This window comes from Pristiophorus japonicus, unplaced genomic scaffold (genome assembly GCF_044704955.1).
Source record: "Pristiophorus japonicus isolate sPriJap1 unplaced genomic scaffold, sPriJap1.hap1 HAP1_SCAFFOLD_911, whole genome shotgun sequence".
Classification (NCBI taxonomy): domain Eukaryota; kingdom Metazoa; phylum Chordata; class Chondrichthyes; family Pristiophoridae; genus Pristiophorus; species Pristiophorus japonicus.
In genome coordinates, this window is record NW_027254837.1 from 102,022 (window position 1) to 122,830 (window position 20,809).

At 41.3% G+C, this 20,809-nt stretch overlaps 1 pseudogene; it reads left to right on the forward strand.

The window, feature by feature from the left end:
• Positions 1-20,809, forward strand: part of LOC139257831 (cullin-3-like) — a 131,015-nt pseudogene that overhangs the window by 100,959 nt on the left and 9,247 nt on the right.

Here is a 20,809-nt window from a genome sequence, read left to right on the forward strand (position 1 = left end):
CTCCCCGTTCTTGGCCAGCAGTGGGTGCTTGGGCTGTAGGTGGACTTGACTGCGGTGAAGAATCCTCACACATCATGGCTGTCGGCCAGCTGCTGAATCTCCTGTGCTTTCTCCACCCACCATCTATTCTTTAGGTAGCAGTTTTTTTGTTGGACCTCAGCCTTAAGCCGTCTGTAAAGCTGCTTTGCTGCTCCCGAGTTGGGTTGTTTTAGGTTCAGAAATGCCCTGCGCTTGCTATTTATTAGCTCTTGGATATGGTCATCCTCACCAAACCAGCCCTAGTCTTTCCTGGTTGAGTGACCGAGCGTCTCTTTGCAGGCACTGGTTATGGTGGCCTGGAGGGCAGACCCAGCACTGTGGGCATTCTGCATTTCGGGGTCGTCAAGGGTGGCTATAGAGATAGTGGATGCATTGGTGGTCATCTTCCAAAATTCCATAGATTCTAGAAATGTTTCCACGGATTGGAAGGTAGCAAATGTAACGCCGTTATTTAAGAAAGGAGGGAGAGAGAAAATGGGAAACTACAGACCACTTAACCTGACATCAGTAGTAGGGAAAATGCTAGAATCTATTATTGAGGTGATAACACGGCATTTGGAAAATAATAATAGGATTGAGCAGAGTCAACACTGATTTATGAAAGGGAAATTATGTTTGACGAATCTGTTAATTTTTTTGAGGTTGTAACTAGCACAATAAGGGGGAACCAGTGGATGTGGTGTATTTGGATTTTCAGCAGGCATTCGATTATTAAACAAAATTAGGGCTCATGGGATTGGGTGTATATACTAGCATGGATAGAGGATTGGTTAATGTACATAAAACAGGAGTAGGAATAAACGGGTTATTTTCGGGTTGGCAGGCTATAACTAGTGGGATACTGCAAGGATCGGTGCTTGGGCCTCAGCTATTCACAACCTGTATCAATGATTTGGTTGAGGGGATCAAATGTAATATATCCAAGTTTTCTGATGATACAAAGCTACGTGGGAATGTAAGTTGTCAGGAGGATGGAAAGAGAATTCAAGGGGATATAGACAGGCTAAGTGAGTGGACAGGAACACGGCAAATGGAATATAGTGTGAAGAAATGTGGAACTATCCACTTTCGTAGGAAAAATAGAGAAGCAGAGTATTTTTTAAACGGTGAGAGAAATTGGGAAATGTTGGTGTTCAGAGGAACCTGGGTGTCTGAAAGTGAACATGCAGGTACACGATGCAATTAAGAAAGCAAATGGTATGTTAGCCTTTATTACAAGAGGATTTGAGTATAAGAGTAAAGATGTCTTACTGTAATTATATAGGGCCCTGGTGAGACTGCACCTGGAGTATTGTGTACAATTTTGGTCTCCTTACCTAAGGAAATATATACTTTCCATAGAGGGAGTGCAACGAAAGTTCACACAGACTGATTCCTGGGATGGCTGAGGAGAGATTGAGACGACTAGGACTATATTCTCTAGAGTTTAGAAGAATGAGAGGTGTTCTCATTGAAACATACAAAATCCTTACAGGGCTTGACAGGGTAGATGCATGATGTTTCCCCTGGCTGGGGAGTCTAGAACCAGGGGTCAGAATAAGGGGTTGGCCATTTAGGACTGAGATGAGGAGAAACATCTTCACTCAGAGGCTGGTAAATCTTTGGAATTTTGTACCCCAGAGGGCTGTGGATGCTCAGTCATTGAGTATATTAAAGATAGAGATCGATAGACTTTTGAATATTAAGGGAATCAAGGGATATGGGGATAGTGCAGGAAAGTGGACTTGAGGTAGAAAATCAGTCATGATCTTGCTGATTGCCAGAGCAGGCTTGAGGGGCCGAATGGCCTACTCCTGCTCCTATTTCTTATGTATGTTCTTTGAAATAATTAAATGTCCTGGGTTAAAACTGAACTCATAGGTGCATTTAAAATGGTATTTAATCTAAGCCAAAGGTGTCCTGGTAAAAAAGCGAGATTCAAAAATGTTTTTTTATTTTAAGTTGACAGAACAAGAAGTGGAGACCATCTTGGACAAGGCCATGGTTCTGTTCCGATTTATGCAGGAGAAGGATGTGTTTGAACGATACTACAAGCAACATCTGGCTAGAAGGCTTCTTACTAACAAAAGTGTATCTGATGACTCAGAGAAAAACATGATCTCAAAACTCAAGGTGAAAATGTTAATCTTAATTTTGGGCTAATATAACTTAAACAAGTTCTAATCACATTTGCATTAATATTGGTTGAACACATTACTGTAATCTTCCATTACTATAAAAGCATAAATGTAAATGTCCAAGTTTTATTTATGTGCTGTATTTTGAGGGAATGGCATGAAGGAAATACAGGATACAGCATGAAAAATGATATGAATTAAATATTCCACTGGTTAGAATGACATGATGCATAAGACTAATGATTCCTAAGTAAGTCAGGCAGGTTATCTTCACAAGTGGAATATGCCATATTATTTCACTCTTCACTCTGGTTCATTTAAAATGGTTACACTTTTATTAACTTAATCTTTTGAACAAGAATTGTATATTTTAAAAAAGTGAAAATTTTAATTCACAAGACTCAATTTAAAATCAATTGTTGCAGCACTAAGTCAGAAGTAATGTGAAGTTTGAAATGTGAATTTGACTTGTTCTGGCAAAAAATACTTCTGGAAATCTGCTTAATAGCTGGAAAGAATTTGTATGATTGTTTCAGTTCCACATATAATTTTATATTGAGTTAACAAGGAGGTAGAGGCAATCTGTCATGAACCATGAATACAGTTCTATCATTTGGACAATCAATAACTTAATTGTCTGAAATTAATTTACCTCCAGTTACTAATTTAAGCGCAACCTGGTTAAGTGCATAGAGTTCAATGCATGACATTTTGCCACCAGCTGTATTATAGTGTGTTTTACGGGGTTTGTCTGATTTTAAAATAAGGTTGACATTGATATATTTTTATAGTTGGAACTTAAATATCCAAACTAATGATGCTCAGAAAGAACAGCAATATGTGAAAGATGCTGCTTATTTCAGTGGTATTGCTACAGTTCACAGTTGAATTCAACATTATTCAATTGAATGAAAGTTGCTGAATATAAATAAGTTAACTGTTGAGATGTGCTTAACCAATATTGTTTGTTCAAAATGTTGAAATTTTAATTTTAAGCAATTTTTAAAAAATCACAATTTGGCATTTTAATGTCATTTTGATCTTGAAGGCCTCTTTTGCTTCTGCTTAGGTAAAAACAAAAGTATCATTTTGAAGTAATTTTGTTTTAGTTTCCATGTAATCCTGTTAAATTCAGAGGTTCGCATATGCAAAAGTTGTTTATCATTCAACTAGCAAAAACTTTTTATCCTTTTTGAAAGAAACAAAATTGCGACTTGGATACTTGCATTTACATTTAGATTGCATCTGACTTCTTGAATAGTTGCATTAAATGTTTCTTTTCCTTCCCTCAGACGGAGTGTGGCTGCCAGTTCACATCCAAACTGGAGGGAATGTTCAGGGACATGAGTATCTCAAATACAACGATGGATGAGTTCCGACAGCACTTACAGACTACAGGGGTGAGAAGGTGTTTCAGTAAAGTGCTTAGTATAGTACTGGCACATGGAAAATTCCATATTATTTGAAAATCAGAGTTTTTATTTGATACATTGGGCCGCAATCTTGACAGATCCAACTCTTGTGCTGGTAAAAGCAGGTATAAGGCATATAAGCGTTTGATAATTTAAAAAAAAAATCTTTTATACATTTATTTTTAGCCCCGTTAAAACATGTAAATTTATTTTTCAAAAAATTACTTGTTTTAAATATTTAATGAAATGCCATTTTAAATAATTTTAAATATGTAATTTAAAAAATTTTTATTTGATGTCAATGTATTTTTTGGGGTATTTCCATTCATACTTTATGGAGATTCCCTATGTAAGGAATCCCTATAAGCATGAATGGGGATTCTCTTTTATTGGTTGGGCCAGCCCACGTGATCCCAGGAGCACTTGCGAACCACATGGGCCTCTACTCTTGAATACCCGGAGAGGCCCAAGACCACGAATCTCCATACCTCCCGGACCACCAAGTACACGGGCATTTTATTTGCGGATTGGACACGTTTCCCCACAGGAAGCCCATGACCGCAAATTTAGGGCCATAATCTACTGGTCTATTATCTATTGGCTGTTGGACATTTTTACTTTGCAGTCTAGGATTGATAAAGATTGTGTGATTAGAAGTTCTGTATTCCATAGGTTTTGAACTCTCTCCCCATCCCCCTGCACCATCACCACCAAAATAGAATCACCAAGAAACATGAGTTTTACATCAAAATACAAGCAAAAAGCTTTGAATTCTGTAATGCTCTATAGAGAAATTTTAAGATTTATAATGACTAAATCTGTTATTTAAAAAAAAATTAGCAACAAACTTAATTTTAATATACAATGAACATTATATTTTGCAGAATGCAGTACTTGTAGTTATTGTAATTATAGAAATGTTTAAGAATGAGCTGTACTCTCGGACCTTTTTTCCCTTCAGGTTTCTCTAGGGGGTGTCGACTTGACAGTGAGAGTTCTGACTACAGGTTACTGGCCTACTCAGTCCGCTACACCAAAATGTAACATCCCCCCAGCACCACGACATGCCTTTGAAGTCTTTAGAAGGTAAAAAAAACTTCATAAATAAACACTTTTCTTTTAAGAGCATTTTGCTAATGATCAAGTCATGTTGGCTTTATTCCACTTTTATATGAAAGTAGCTTGAGATTTTATAGTAATATAGGCCCCAAGTTTCGACATGATTTGCTCCTGATTTTTAGGAGCAACTGGTGTAGAACGGAGTATCTTAGAAATCGGAATTCTCGCCATTTAGTTTGCTCCAGTTCTAGTCAGTTAGAACAGTTTCACTTTGGAACAGAATTTTTTTTTCAAAAGGGGGTGTGTCCGGCCACTTGCGCCTGTTTTCAAAGTTTCATCAGTGAAAACTTACTCCAAACTAACTTAGAATGGAGTAAGTGAAGATTTTTGTATGCTCAAAAAAACCTTGTCTACACTTTAGAAAATCAGGCGTAGGTTACAAATCAGGCGTAGGGAATGGCGGGGGGTGGGGGGGGGTTTAAAGGGAAGTTTACAAGCATTAAACACTTCAGTTTTACAAATAAAGAGCCATCATCAATAATAAATGATAAAAACATCAATAAATCAACCAATAAATCAATCAAAAAAATTAATAAGAAATAATTTTTTTAAATCAATAAATAAAACATTTTCTACTTACCGACTGCAGCACCGGGAGCCCTCCAACAGCGTGCTGGGATGCCCCCCCACACCCAGTGCGTCTCTTGTCAGTGTCTCTATCTCTCTGTCTGTGTGTGTCTCTCACTCTCTGTCTGTCAGTGTCTGTGTTTCTCACAGCGAGGGGAGGGAGAGAGGAGGGGGGTAGAGGGAGAGAGGGGGGGAAGCGGGTGGAGGAGGAGGAGGAGGAGAAGAAGGAGAAGGAGAAGGAGATGGCGGGGAGGGGGGAAAGGAGATTGGGGGGGGGGGGGAGAGAGAGGGAGGCTGAACGGGCTGGGCCTGAGACTTCGGGCAGGGCCCGTCCCCAGCACCAGATTTACAGGTAGGTGGCGTTGGGTCGGGTGGTGTGGGGGGGTGCGGGGGAGGAGGGAGGTCAGGTCGGGTCCAGTCGGGGGGGGGGGGAAGTCTGGTCCGGTCCGGTCCAGGGGTGGGGGGAAGCGGGAGTCGGGTCGGTGTCCGGTCCGGAAGCGGGAGTCGAGTCGGGAAGAAGCAGGAGCTGGCCGTGGGAGGAGCCTTATTCACACAGCCCCAGTGAGGCCATTCGGCCAGGGCTAGGGGCTGCGTGCTTCGGCCCCTCCCACACAGTTTTGGGCGCCTGGAGCTACTGCACTTGCGCGCCCACTGTAGCGCGCATGTGCAGAGGTCCCAGCACTGTTTTCAGCGCAGGGACCTAGCTCCGCCCCCTACAGCTCCTGCTGCACTGCGCTGAGGGCCTGCAGGGAGCTGGAGAATCTGGAAGTTTTTTTTAGGTGCACTTTGTGGCACGAAAAACGGGCGTCCAGGTCGGGACTGCGCCGTTCTAGGCGCGGCTCGAAACTTGGGCCCATAGTTCCAGAATAAAAATTAAAAGCTGGGTTAATCCATTTTTCTCCTGCAGAAAAAGGTATTTGTCTTTTGTTTAAGTTAATACTAGAATAGTTTATATGCAGAATTAAATGAGAAATTTTATTTTAATTTTCACTCCTGTACAATCATTTTTTTAAACAAAATCTAAAAGGCCTTGCTACTAAGTTGACCTATCTATAACCATCTTGATCTATTGCATTAAATGGAGAATTTCAAAACTTATGTTAATTATTTGTAATAAAGGATTGTTGTGATTTATTTTGTGTAACTTTTTCAAACCTGTTTGAAATGTATTAACTTTTAATTCTGCAAATAGTATCACACGAGCAATAATGCATAATTCGGTGGTCTTGGTACTTAATATGACAGTGGGAACGACGAGATGGAAATTGTTTCTGTAACTAGCTTTGTGGAATTTTCTAGAGAGTTGCATAGAGTGTACGTGAATCTGTGTAAATTGGACCTTCAGAGACCAATGGGTATAGGTACAAGTAAAGGATGTGCAATCCAACTAATTTACTTGGTCAGCTGTTTCAGAACCCGAGTATCTTTTTGAGCATTTTCCTCACTGAGCCTGCTTAATCGGGAATCTGATTTTCCTTTTTAGTGTTTTAACTGAATTTACTTATGGCAGCTCCTTCAATAAAGTTAACAACTCCATGCATAAATAAATGTCCTTGAAATTAATTATATAGAAAGTAAAAAGCAAACAGGCTGTTAATCCCTACCATTCCGTTGTTATTTATCCTCCATACAAGCAGTAGTTCTAATCCCATGTCCCTTTATCCACCTACCTTCAACCTGGCCTGTAGTTATCTGGGTTAGCTCTGTCTCCCTTAAAAATATGCAATGCATTAAATTTAGATTGTGGACTCTTTTGGGATACGTTCTTTTTTGTGTATGTTCTCGTTCTGTGATTTGGGTTACATAAAATACCATTCCACATTGACCACCTCGATTGGTTTTGTTGTTTCAATTTGGATCATGCCATCACCAGTCTAATTTCAAATGAAGATAGATTTGGCTTTATTTAACTCTCTCTAATATACAGTCTGGAATCATCTCTCTTTCTTCACTGGATCTTATATGCTGCTACTCAATTGGGCTAATACTCCATCTGTTAGCCAGCTAATGTTTTGTATGGAAGGAATAAATTATAATTTAGGATTTATTCACTGGATCCTCCTATACAATCCAACCATTTATTGGTATCCACAGTCCTACACTAATACATTTGAAGTTCAGTCAACCTATGTGTAGATCGTTGTTCTTTCATGTGGAGTCATTGATCGATATAGCATAACTATGCTGATTGACTCCATTTAAGATGAAAGTTAAGTTTAATCTGAGCTCTTGCGCACCTCCACCTCACCCCCTCCTCTCTCTTTCCCCCACCCCCCCCCCACCCCCAAAAAAAAAACACTGATTCCTAAGGCTGAATTTCTGCTGGGGAAAATATATTTTTAACTTTTTTCAACAGCACTACTTAATAGTTTTGGGGGAATTGTGTGCTATTTTGAGTAAAGTGCAAAAGTTTGCTTTTTAGAAGCTTATATTAAATGAATAATAGGCCAGTATTTATGGTAGTCGGTGCCATTCGTTAGACTTTTGCCCATTTAATTTTTGAGCTTTTCTACTGGATGTTGTTGTAAGTGGGCGATCGAAAACAGTTTCACATCTCCACTGACAATTAAAAGCTGAAAGAATGAGAATCTACACTTGTAATAGTTCATTTTCAGTGCCAGAAAGATTGTTTGGCAATAATTAAGACTTATCACACTGTTAAAAAGGATACTTAGACTGAAATGGACAAGCCCTAACTTCCTGTGGCAAGTTTAGTTCATATCTACCATCCAAGTACAGGACCTTCACACCGTTCAATGCATTTGAATGGGGAGCTAGATAGCGAGGTGCCGTTTTCGGGAAGCTAACAGTGGAGTGGCACATCTCGTACAGTAACTTCAGTATTTTCACATTTAACCATGCCTCTGCCCTTGCCTGAAGTTGCTGTGCGATTGGTGCATAAATAACAATGAGCGCTGTTAGTCTCACTGTTATATTGACAGTAAATTCTAGCCCAATATGTAACTGACGTTGACATATAAGGCAACAATTAAGTCATGTGGTTTTGCTGAGTCTTCATTGTGAATTATACTCCGAATTCAGATTTAGTGACTGCCCATAAGTAACATAGGAATTCATATTTCTAGCTTGGTTAGAGATGACTTGTCTTAAGAAAAGCTAGTTCTTCTAATTATTTACTGCTTATTTATGGAAACTTGCTGTGGATGAAAGGGTAAAAAGTGATGTTGAACCCGAAGACTATGGGCCGAAAATTCCAACCTCGCCGGGTCTGCATGTGCCGAAAACTGGCTTTTCCGACTTGTCAAGATTTCTAAAGACAGATCCTCCGCATCCTAGGGAGATGGGCATTTGCGCGGGAGAGATTGGACTAGTTGCCCAGCGAATGTCCTTCAAACTTTTACGCCTGATAAAAGCAGGCGCATAGCTTACTTTTTACCAGTGTAAGAGTTTTAAAACACAAAAATTAAATTTAAACACTTCATTTTTATATTTAAAAACCCTGGCAACTAAGGTATGTTTATTTTTAACACTATTAAAACACATAAAAAGAACTCCTAAAAAATATTTTTTTTCTCAAATATTGCATTTAATTTCAATTAATTTTAAATATGTGGGGTGTTTTATTTATTTTATTTATTTATTATGCTGTGTTTCGATGTTTTAGGGCTTTTTCTCATTGGTAGTAATGGGAACTCGCACAAACAAAGTTCCCATTTTTATCAATGAGAATACTGCATTGTGATTGGTGATCCAGACCCACGTGACTCCAGCTTGTACGTACATACCTCAGTCATCTCCCCATGCGCTGCGCAGCGAATCTTGCGTTCCTCCGGGACCACCAGGTACTTTCATAGATTTTTGGGGGTCAGAGGCGTTTGTACAAAGGAAGCCTCCGACTGCAATTTTCCCCCTACTGATGAGGTATTAGTTTCTACGTAGTAGTATATGAAGAAAGCGTAACTTGTATTGGAGTGGAATTGTGAATTCTTGAGAATTTTGATGGAAATTCCATCCCTTTAAGAAGCATTGACTGTATTGAAATCAAAGCTAGAATTTAATGGCATTTTCATACAACTAGTTAGAAATGTAGAATGTTATTTGGAAAAATACAGTATATAAAATCAGTTTAGTTCATCTGCCAGCATATTCTGAAAGATAAGCATTGTTTAATATTCCTTCAACTAATGCCAGGTATGCCCTGCTCAAATTTACTGGAAGTATGCTTTTCCTCTGTCGGCTGCCAGAGACTACTTATTTATCAGCAGCTATTTTCAGTCTTGACTTATAAAAACATACCCGATTGATGAGTCTTCGTTCATCTGGCTTTTGTATGACTCAAAATCCAACCTTTTGGAGACGGGTTTCTTTTAGGCTATCAAAATCAATGTTTTGAAGGCTTTGTTGCAACTCAAAAGATGGACAGTAGTAGCAAGGAAAAAGCAGCTAAGTAAACTGCAAGTTATTTTTTAAAGAAATATAGTGTAGAAAACCTAGAAATTTAGTTACATGAATCACAATAGTGTTCAATAATATTTGGGCAGAAGAGATGGGAAGGGATCATAGGACAACTGGATGCAGTGACTAGTCAAAATCAGCCAGAATAGACTAAATCTTTCATGATCACTGCAGTAGTGTTTTAGTGGTTGAACTTAATCGTACTGAAGTATAATTAAATGCTGTTGTCTTTATGCCTTGCATTTCTACTCCGAGATTTTCATAAAGGCTTTTGGAAATGCTGACTTTCGTTTTCATTGTAGATTCTATTTGGCAAAGCACAGTGGTCGACAGCTCACACTCCAGCACCACATGGGTTCGGCAGATCTAAATGCCACTTTCTATGGACCTGTGAAAAAGGCAAGTACCTGAACAGTAATTAATGAGAAAACATTCTCCCCCGGAAACTTGATTACAAACAGATAGGAAGGAGAAGAAGGATAAGGAAATCATTGTTGAAATAGGCAGTGAGAAAAGGGAACTATTGTCATAATGGCAATCTCAATTCTGTGTTGTGTATAGAAGAACTCCACGAGGCTGAGTACTGTGAGCTAAACTTAGTGTGACCGTAGTCTTTATTACAACTCCAGAGTGCCTAAACAGCATGGCAGCCAACCTTTTATACTCGCCCTGCACGTGTGTGCAGGTGACCATTAGGACTCCCAACAGTCGCGCCCTCTGGTGGCAAGTATTACATATTTACATAACATCATTCTTCCACCTCCCCCCCCCCCCCCACCCCCCAAGGTCTTCGGTACAAGTTGAGGCGATCCGGAGCCCTTCGCTCCCTGGTTGATCGTCTCAAGTTCAAACCCTGGCGCGTGTGAGTTGGCCGGACCATTGCTGCACTGCACCGCGGCTGGTCTGATCGGACTGTTGGGAATGGTGGGTTCATCCTCATGATTGACAGCGTGATTGCTGGTTGGGTGTGTGTTGGTGGATCGCAATGGTGATGTCCTCTTCAAGTCGTTCCTGGTTGTCAGTAAATTGCAATTTGGTCTGATCTAAATGCTTTCTGCATGTTTGGCCATTTAACAGTTTGATTATAAATGCCCTATTCCCTTCCTTGGCCAAAACAGTGCCAGCAACCCAATTGTGACCATGACTGTAATTCAGAACAAACACAGGGTTGTTAACATCAATCACGTGATCCAGCCATGCGATTGTGGTACATGTTCTGCCGGTGTCGCGGGTTTCCACGTGATCATTAAGATCCGGGTGGACTAGGGAGAGCCTCGTTTTGAGGACTCTCCATCAACAGTTCTGCTGGGGGAACGCCGGTGAGTGAGTGGGATCGTGTCCGGTAACTGAGCAGAATGCGAGACCAGCGGGTCTGCAGGGAGCTGTCCGCCACGCGTTTCATGCTCTGCTGGATTGTTTGGACTGCCCGCTCTGCTTGACCGTTAGACGCAGGCTTAAATGGAGCAGACCTGACATGCTTGATGCCATTGTGGGTCATAAACTCGTTGAATTCCAAGCTGGTGAAACACAGTCCAGTGTCGCTGACAAGGACGTCGGGCAAGCCATGGGTGGCGAATGTGGCCCAGAGGCTTTCAATGTTGGCTGTGGACATGCTGGATGACATGATTATGCATTCAATCCATTTGGAGTAAGCGTCCACAACTACTAAAAACATCTTTCCTAGAAAGGGGCCGGCAAAATCTACGTGGATCCTGGACCATGGTTTTGAGGGCCATGACCACAGACTCAGTGGAGCCTCCCTTGGTGTATTGCTCAATTGCGAACAAGTGTTGCACTGATGCACGCATGACTCCAAGTCCAAGTCAATGCCAGGCCACCAAACATGCAACCTGGCAATTGCCTTCATCATGACAATGCCTGGGTGGGTACTGTGTAGATCGCGTATAAACGTTTCCCTACCTTTCTTTGGCAAAACCACGCGATTACCCCATAAGAGACAATCCGACTGCATGGACATTTCATCTTTGCGTTGGTGAAACGGCTTAATTTCATCTTGCATTTCCTTGGGGACGGCCGATCAGTTCCCATTTAGGGCGCAACTCTTTACTAATGATAGCACAAGATCCTGGCTGGTCCAGGTCCTGATCTGGCGAGCTGTGAGGAGTGACCCCTCGCTCTCAAAAACATCGATGACCAGTAGCACGTCTGCGGGCTGCGCCATTTCCATCCCAGTGGTGGGTAATGGTAGCCAGCTGAGAGCATCGGCACAGTTTTCAGTGCCCGGTTTGTGGCGGATAACATGGTCATAAGTGGATAATGTTAGTGCCCATCTTTGGATGAGGGACAAAGCATTGGTATTTATACCTTTGCTCTCTGAAAACAATGAAATGAGCGGCTTGTGGTTAGTTTCAAGCTCAAACCGAAGTCCAAATAGGTATTGGTGCATTTTCTTAACCTCATATACACAGGCTAACGCCTCTTTCTCGACCATACTATAGGCGGTCTCGAGACGTGTATGCAACCGGTTGGAGGTTGCCCGATACATTGGCTGTAACACACAGCCGACCCCGTACGATGAAGCGTCACAAGCTAGCACTAAACGTTTACATGGGTCATAGCGTACAAGTAACTTATTTGAACATAGCAAATTCCTGGCCTTCTCAAAGGCTGTGTCTTGAGATTTGCCCCAAACCCAGTCGTCACCCTTACCCTTACGTAGCAACATGTGCAAAGGCTCTAACAAAGTGCTCAACCCGGGTAGAAAGTTACCGAAATAGTTGGAGTCCCAGTAACGAACTCAGCTCGGTCACATTCTGTGATCTGGGTACATTCTTGATGGCCCCTGTCTTTGAGTCTATGGGCCTGATGCTGTCCGCTGCAATCTTTCTCCCCAAAAGTTCGACTTCTGGCGCCTGGAAAACACACTTGGAGCGTTTCAGCCTGAGCCCCACTCTGTAGGCGACTTAGAACCTCTTCCAGGTTGTGTAGATGTTCGATGGTGTCACGACCAGTGATCAGGATGTCTTGAAACACAACGGTGCGTGGAACACATTTCAGAAAACTCTTCATGTTTCTCTGGAAAATGGCTGCAGCTGAGCGAATCCCGAAAGGGCACCTGTGGTATATAAACAACCCTTTGTGTGTGGTGATGCACGTCAGTCTTTTCGAAGATTTAGCCAGCTCTTGTGTCATGTAGGCGGAGGTTAAGTCCAACTTGGTGAATGACCCCCCCCCCCCCCCCCCCCCACTCCATCCCACCCGCTAACGTTGTGAACAGGTCATCCGCCTTGGGCAGTGGGTACTGGTCCTGTAGTGAGACTCGGTTAATCGTTACCTTGTAGTCGCTGCAGATTCTGACCATGCCATCGCTTTTCAACACCGGAGTAATTGGACTGGCCCACTCGTTGAACTCGACTGGCGATATGATTCCTTCGCGTTGAAGTCTGTCCAGTTCGATCTCGACTTTCTCCCTCATCATGTACGGAACCGCCCGAGCCTTGTGATGGACGGGCCATGCATCGAGGCCTAGATGAATCTGTACCATGGTGCCTGTGAAGTTGCCGGTGCCTGTGAAGTTGCCGATGCCTGGTTCAAATAGCGAGGTAAACTTGCTCAGCACTTGAGCACACGAAGCGTTATCCACTGAACATAGTTCTTCGATGTCGTTCCAAATCCATCTAATCTTTTCTAGCCAGCTTTTGCCGAACAGTGTTGGGCCATTGCCTGGAATAATCCACAATGATAGGTGATGCACAGCTCCTTAATACGATACCTTCACTGCCGCACTTCCAATGACTGGTATGAGCTCTTTGGTGTAGGTACGCAGCTTTGCATTAATAGGGCTCAGATTGGGCCTCTTTGCTTTGTTGCCCCACAGTTTCTCGAAGCCTTCTGGCTCATTATTGACTGACTTGCACCCGTGTCCAACTCCATTTAATTTGACTTCCAGCATTATATGAGGGCTCTTGGTGATGAAGGTATGTACCCCATACACTTCTTCCTCGGTTTGAGTTGCCTGTGCTGCGTGATCCGTGCCGGATCGATCATCCTCTGCCATGTGGTATGTCTCTGCACGTTTGCACATTCGCTGGAGGTGCCCCATTGTTGCGCAGCCTTTGCACACGTAGCGCTTGAATCGACATTGATGGGCCTGATGATTACCCCCGCAGTGCTAACACTGTGCTAATGGATTCACATTCACCCCCGATGGCGGACTTTGAATCATCACAGGTCTTGCAGCCGTAGACGTATAGGCCCTGCCATATGCAGTTCGGCCTGCTAGCGACATCATTTTATGCACAGTACTTGCCGGTCAGCTTCGATGTTGAGAAGATATCTGTTTGGTGTTATCGTCCGTGACCATGCATGTCTGGACGATCGCGATGGCCCTGCTCAGGTCTAGGGTTTCGGCAGCCAGCAGCTTTCGAAGAATGACCTCGTGGCTGATGCCCAGCACAAAAAAGTCAGCAGCATTTGCCTCAACGCAGCTCCAAAATTGCACGGTCCCGCTAGGCGTCTCAAGTCGGCAACATAATCTGCCACGTCCTGGCCCTTGGAGCGCTGATGCGTATAAAAACGATATCTGGCTATGAGGATACTCTCCTTCGGCTTGAGGTGGTCCCAAAACAGCGTACACAACTTCTCCGTTGGTTTTATCGGTGCGAGCAGATTCTTGATGAGGCCGTATATTTTAGGCCCACAGACGGTGAGGAGAACCGCCCTGCGCTTGGCCGCGTTAGTGTCTCCTTCCAGCTCTTTGGCCACGAAGTACTGATCGAGACACTCGATGAAGGCTTCCCAATCATCACCCTCTACGAATCTCTCTAATATTCCAACGGTAGCCATGGTTGCATGAAGGTTCGTATTCTGTTACTCGTCGCCAATTGTTGTGTATAGCAGAACACAAGTACTGTATAGTACAAGTTGTGTATAGCAGAACACGAGGCTGAGTACTGTGAACTAAACTTAGTGTGACCGTTGTCGTCTTTATTACAACTCCAGAGTGCCTAAATAACATGGCAGCCAACCTTTTACACTCGCCCTGCACCTATGTGCAGGTGACCATTAGGACTCCAGTCGCGCCCTCTGATGGCAAGTATTACATAGTTACATACATAACACCGTATGATAGCTATCCAATGAAAGATGTGCATACTTTTAGTGGTTTTTGCTTAGCTGCTGAGAGGAGATATTGAAGAGCTTCTTCAAAGATGATGCTGTGGTCTGTAACTTAAACATTTTAAAGAAATATATTCAAGCAAATATAAAGAACTATTAATTTTCACATTCCATTGCGAATAAAATTTGAGAGAAAATGGATGAGAGGATTCAAGCTTTGATTGGAACTTCGATCTTTGAATAGAATGTATCCGGGATGGTTTCCTTGAACAGTACATTGTGGAACCAACCAGGGAGCAGGCTATCTTAAATCTGGTACTGTGTAATGAGACAGGATTAATAAATGATGATCTAGTAAAGGATCCTCTAGAAAAGAGTGATCATAGCATGGTTGAATTTCAAATTCAGTTGGAGGGTGAGAAAGTTGGATCTCAAACCAGTGTCCTGAGCTTAAATAATGGAGACTTCAAAGGTATGAAGGCAGAGTTGGCTAAAGTTTACTGAGAAAATTGATCAAAGTGTAAGACGGTTGATGAGCAGTGGAGGACATTTAAGGCGATATTTCATAACTCTCAACAAAAATATATTCCAATGAGAAGGAAAGACTTTAAGAAAAGGGATAGCCATCCGTGGCTAACTAAAGAGATAAAGGGCAATATCAAATTGAAAACTATGGTATACAAAGTGGCCAAGATTAGTGGGAGGCCAGAGGATTGGGAAACTAAAAAAACAAAACAGCAAAGGACAACTTAAAAAAAAATAGTTGAGAGGGAAGATAGATTATGAGAGTAAACTAGCAAAAAAATATAAAACCAGATAGTAAGAGTTACTACAGGTATATAAAAAGGAAGAGAGTGGTTAAAGTAAATGTTGGTCCCTTAGAGGCTGAGACTGGGGAATTAATAATGGGGAACAAGGAAATGGCAGAGACTTTGAACAAATATTTTGTATCGGTCTTTACCATAGAAGACACTAAAAACATCCCAATAATGGATAATCAAGGGGCTATAGGGAGCGAGGCACTTAAAACAATCACCATCACTAAAAAAGTAGTACTTGGTAAAATAATGGGACTAAAGGGGGACAAGTCCCCTGGACCTGATGGCTTGCATACTAGGGTCTTAAAAAAAAAAAGTGGCTGCAGAGATGGTGGATGCATTGGTTGTAATCTACCAAAATTATCTGGATTCTGAGAAGATCTCAGCGGATTGGAAAACCGCAAATGTAACGCCCCTATTTTAAAAAGGAGGCAAACAGAATGCAGGAAATTATGGACTAGTTAGCCTAACATTTGTCATTGGGAAAATGCTGGAATCCATTATTAAGGAAGCAGTAGCAGGACATTTAGAAAAGCATAATACTGTCGAGCAGAGACAGCATGGTTTTATGAAAGGGAAATCATATTTGACAAATTTGCTGGAGTTCTTTGAGGATGAAACGAGCAGGGTGGATAAGGGGGAACCAGTGGATGTGGTGTATTTGGATTTCCAGAAGGCATTTGATAAGGTGCCATGTAAAAGTTTACTGCACAAGATAAAAGCTCACGGGGTTGGGGGGGGTACTATAGTAGTTTGGATAGTGGATTGGCTAACTAACAGAAAACAGGGAGTCGGGATAAATAGGTTGGCAAATGGTAAGTAGTGGGGTGCTGGGGCCTCAACTATTTACAATTTATATTAATGACTTGGATGAAGGGACTGAGTGTAATGTAGCCAAGCCAAGGTTGCTGCTGATAAAAAGATGGGTGGGAAAGCAAGTTGTGAGAAGGACACAAAAAATCTTCAAAGGGATATAGACAGGCTAAGTGAGTGGGCAAACATTTGGCCGATGGAGTATAATGTGTGCAAGTGTGAGGTTATCCACTGTGGCAGGAAAAATAAAAAAGCAAATTATTACCGTATATACTCGCGTATCATGCGACTTTTGAAGACCTAAATTTGGGGGGTCGCATGATACGCAAGATACAAAATTTGCGGGTGTGAAGTGCTGGCCAAGATTAGGCTGTTAGGCTGTTAAGCAGACCGTATCCACGCTGAATCTCGGCAGGTATCTTCTGGGCTGGATTGCAGCCTCTATTGTCGCTTGTACTGTATCTTTGCTGTGGTCTAGAGATCGCCACCCACAACTCCCTCTGAAGTTTGCTGCATTATTAGAGGCTCCATCTATCTCAGCCCATGCTTCTTTTACCCGCAAACACAGTAGAGGCTGTGGCTGAACGACGCTAGTCAAGCCAGCTGGAATGATTGCTATATCGGTGTTCGATTCGCGAACAGCTTTCACAGCAGAATCCACTCGATGTTTCATGTTAAGGTCTGTATTCGATCTCAAAAAAGTGACTCGCATGGTACATGAGATATATGGTAAAATCATGTTTTGGGGACGAAAATTTAGGGGTCGCATGATACGCGAGATCGTAGGATACGCGAATATATACGGTAATTAAATGGGGATAAATTACAAAAGGCTGCAGTATAGAGGGACCTGAGGATCCTTGTGCATGAAACACAAAAGGTTAGTATGCAGGTACAGTAGATAATCAGGAAAGCAAATGGAATGTTGGCCTTTATCGCAATGGGGATGGAGTATAAAAGCAGAGAAATCCTACTGCAACTGTACGGGGTATTGGTGAGGCCACACCTAGAGTACTGTGTACAGTTTTGGTCTCCTTATTTAAGGAAGGATATTCTTGCATTGGAGGCAGTTCAGAGAAGTTTCACTAGGTTGATTCCTGAGATGAAGGGGTGATTTATGAGGAAAGGTTGAGTAGGTTGGGCCTATTAATCATTGGAGTTTAGAAAAATTAGAGGTGATCTTATTGAAACATATAAGATGCAGAAGGGGCTCGACAAGTTAGATGCAGAGAGGATGTTTCCTCCTCGGGGAATCTAGAAGTAGGGGGCATAGTTTCAGAATAAGGGGTCGCCCATTTAAAACTGAGATGAGGAGGAATTTATTTTCTCGAAGAGTTGTAAATCTGTGGAATTCTCTTCACCAGAGAGCTGTGGAGGCTGGGTCATTGAACATAGTTAAGGTGGAGATAGAGAGATTTTTGAACGATGAGGGAGTGAAGGGTTATGGGGAGCGGGCAGGGAAGTGGAGCTGAGCCCAAGACCAGATCAGCCATAATCTTATTGAATGGCGGAGCAGGCTCAAGGGGCTAAATGGTCTACTCCTCCTATTTCTTAGGTTCTTAAGATATTTATTTCAGCACCTTGGGCTGAGTCATTTGGTTCATTTTGTGAGCATATTGAGCTTTAAATACTAATTGTATAGGGAATCCCACTTAAATAGATAGAGTTTAAATGTACATTATTTTCCCATTAATTCAATGTTAAATATTTTTGTTAAATATGTAAGCACATCAAGCAAGGTGATCTGGTCCACCTGACTAATACTACTTCATTCATCTGCTGCCCCTGCTGATTTTTCACTAGTATTTATATTTTTAAAAAGCCAAGCAATATCTGGCCTTTTGGAAGTTTCCAAGGTAAAGCAAGTGAGGACCATTTTCAGTTTACTATAGAAAAGGCAGTTTCTGTCTATCACTTGTTTAAAATTAAAGTTTAAAAATAAGTAGAGTACTTGTTAAATTTACAGCCCTCAACTGGTAGTACATTATGCAACGTGCTGCTCACTGATCATTTTGAAAGGGTGTTGGGGCGATATTGCCTTCTCAATAGTAAATTGAAGTTTGGTCTCAATGAACTTAACTACAGTTTAGGAGACTACAAAAAATCAGCTGCAACATTGTGCCGGGCTTTTGTTTTAAAGGAAAAGGAAATAAAAAAGGTAATCGCACCTGTCTTGAATTGAAACCATTACAAGTATTTTTGTGCAAGTCTGTTGACATTTTTTTTTAAATACCTAGTTTTACATTACTTACACTTATAACCATACATTCATTGAAGTGGAGCCCATTGATTTTAATGCCAGATAAGTTGAAGTGTACAGCCCAGTTTCGTGCCATTTTTAAGCTGGCAAAATTGTGTGTTTAATATGGTTTCACTTTGAGTAACTATATTATTTGCTAATGTTTCACAAATGATGCAACAAGATCAGTGTGATATAAAAACAGAAAATGCTGGAAATACTCAGCAGGGAAAGAAGCATCTGTGAAGAGAGAAGTTCTGACGAAAGGTCGCTGACCTGAAACGTTAACTCTGTTTCTCGCTCCACAGATGCTGCTTGACTTAGAGTATTTCCAGCATCCGCAGAATTTTACTTTTGTATTAAGTGCAGTTTGATCTGTTATATTGGCATGGTTAAATGTTTTAGAATTTATAATTTTTTTTGTCTTAACAGGAAGATGGTTCTGAGGTTGGAGTAGGTGGAGCCCAAGTAACTGGTTCGAATACCAGAAAGCACATATTACAAGTATCTACTTTCCAGATGACTATATTAATGCTGTTCAACAACAGAGAAAAATACACATTTGAGGTGAGAATAGGATATGACACAAATGTGATGCATGTTAAAGACTCATATTAGGAAAAATAAATACTTGCTGAAATGCCTTCATAAGATGAGAACTTGGATTCCTGCAGAAGTGATGATGCATGTCCTTTTAACAGTAAGACACTAGTATGTAAAGAGCCAATGACTGTTCAAATGTTGCTGTGAAATAGGTTATTGCTATTTTTGCTATTTAAAGTACTTCAGTATAGGCTGATCCTATGTTGTGAATGTTTAGCAACAGAAAAGTCTTTACAATGCTGATAAGTGAAACAAACAATATCACTTAATTGGATCCAGAGTGGATGTGTAGGCTGGTGGACTTCAAACCGAGCTTATAATTGAGACTCCCAAGTAGAAGATATAAACCGTAACCTGTAGAACTTTCTTTGCTAAAGTTAATAGCAGTACAACTTAATAAAAATGAAATAAAAACAAAAAATGTTGGAAATATTCAGCAGGTCAGGCAACATCTGTGGAGAGAGACAGAGTCAACCTTCCAGGTCAATGACCTTTCGTCAGAACTGGCAAAAGTTAGATATGTAACAGATTTTAAGCAAGTACAGAGACTGGGAAAGTGGGATGGGGGATGGTAAAAGAGGCAAAAGAGAGGCTTCATCTGTGTTGGGGTGGAAGGCAGGAGTGATTAAATGACAAAAGGGATAATGGTGCAAGGCAAAAGGTGGTGGTAATGGGTCTAGAGGGGCTGTAAAACTGTTAGATCTCTTACTTTTGCCAGTTCTGACAAAAGGTCATCAACCTGAAACGTTAACTCTGTTTCCCGCTCCACCAATACTGATTGACCGGCTGAGTCTTTCCAGCATTTTTGGTTATTTCAGATTTACAGCATCTGCAATATTTTTTTTTTTGTTACTTACACTGTTTGCAAGCCATCCAAAAATGTGTTTATAAAAGAAATGAGTGTTTGCATATTACTTCTCTTTGTTAATGCATGAGTTGCAAACAACAATATCAAAGATGGCAAGTTATCCTAGGATGTTTGTTAGAGGGCACTGGCCTGTCTTCTCATCGCAACTTTTTCGATTCTCCTATTTGTTCCACTAACACAAACTTTACAAGATGTGGACCAAGTGTCAACATTTAAATTGTTCAATTTAAATACTTAGATGCTTTTCTAAAAGTGCTACCACTTGGCTAATGTTTAACAAAACAGTACATTTAGAAATGAGGTATTATTGTAAGTATACTCTCTTTTTTTAAAGCGCTATAATTTTATTTCCAGGAAATTCAGCAGGAGACAGATATTCCTGAACGAGAATTGATCAGAGCTCTTCAGTCATTAGCATGTGGCAAACCAACACAACGAGTCCTTAGCAAAGAACCCAAGTCAAAAGAAATTGAGCCTGGTCATGTTTTTATAGTGAATGATCAGTTCACATCAAAGTTGCACAGAGTCAAGATTCAAACAGGTTTGTTTAAAGAAAAATATGTTTTAATTAGACAGAGGTAAATATTTTCTACACAGATAGGGGTAACTGTACACACAGAAATGTTTGGCTAGTAAAATTGATAGTGGGTAAGTTATCAACATTGTCCAGACTTGCATGAATTTGGACCCTTAATGGTTTTCAGTAAGGAGATCCAGTA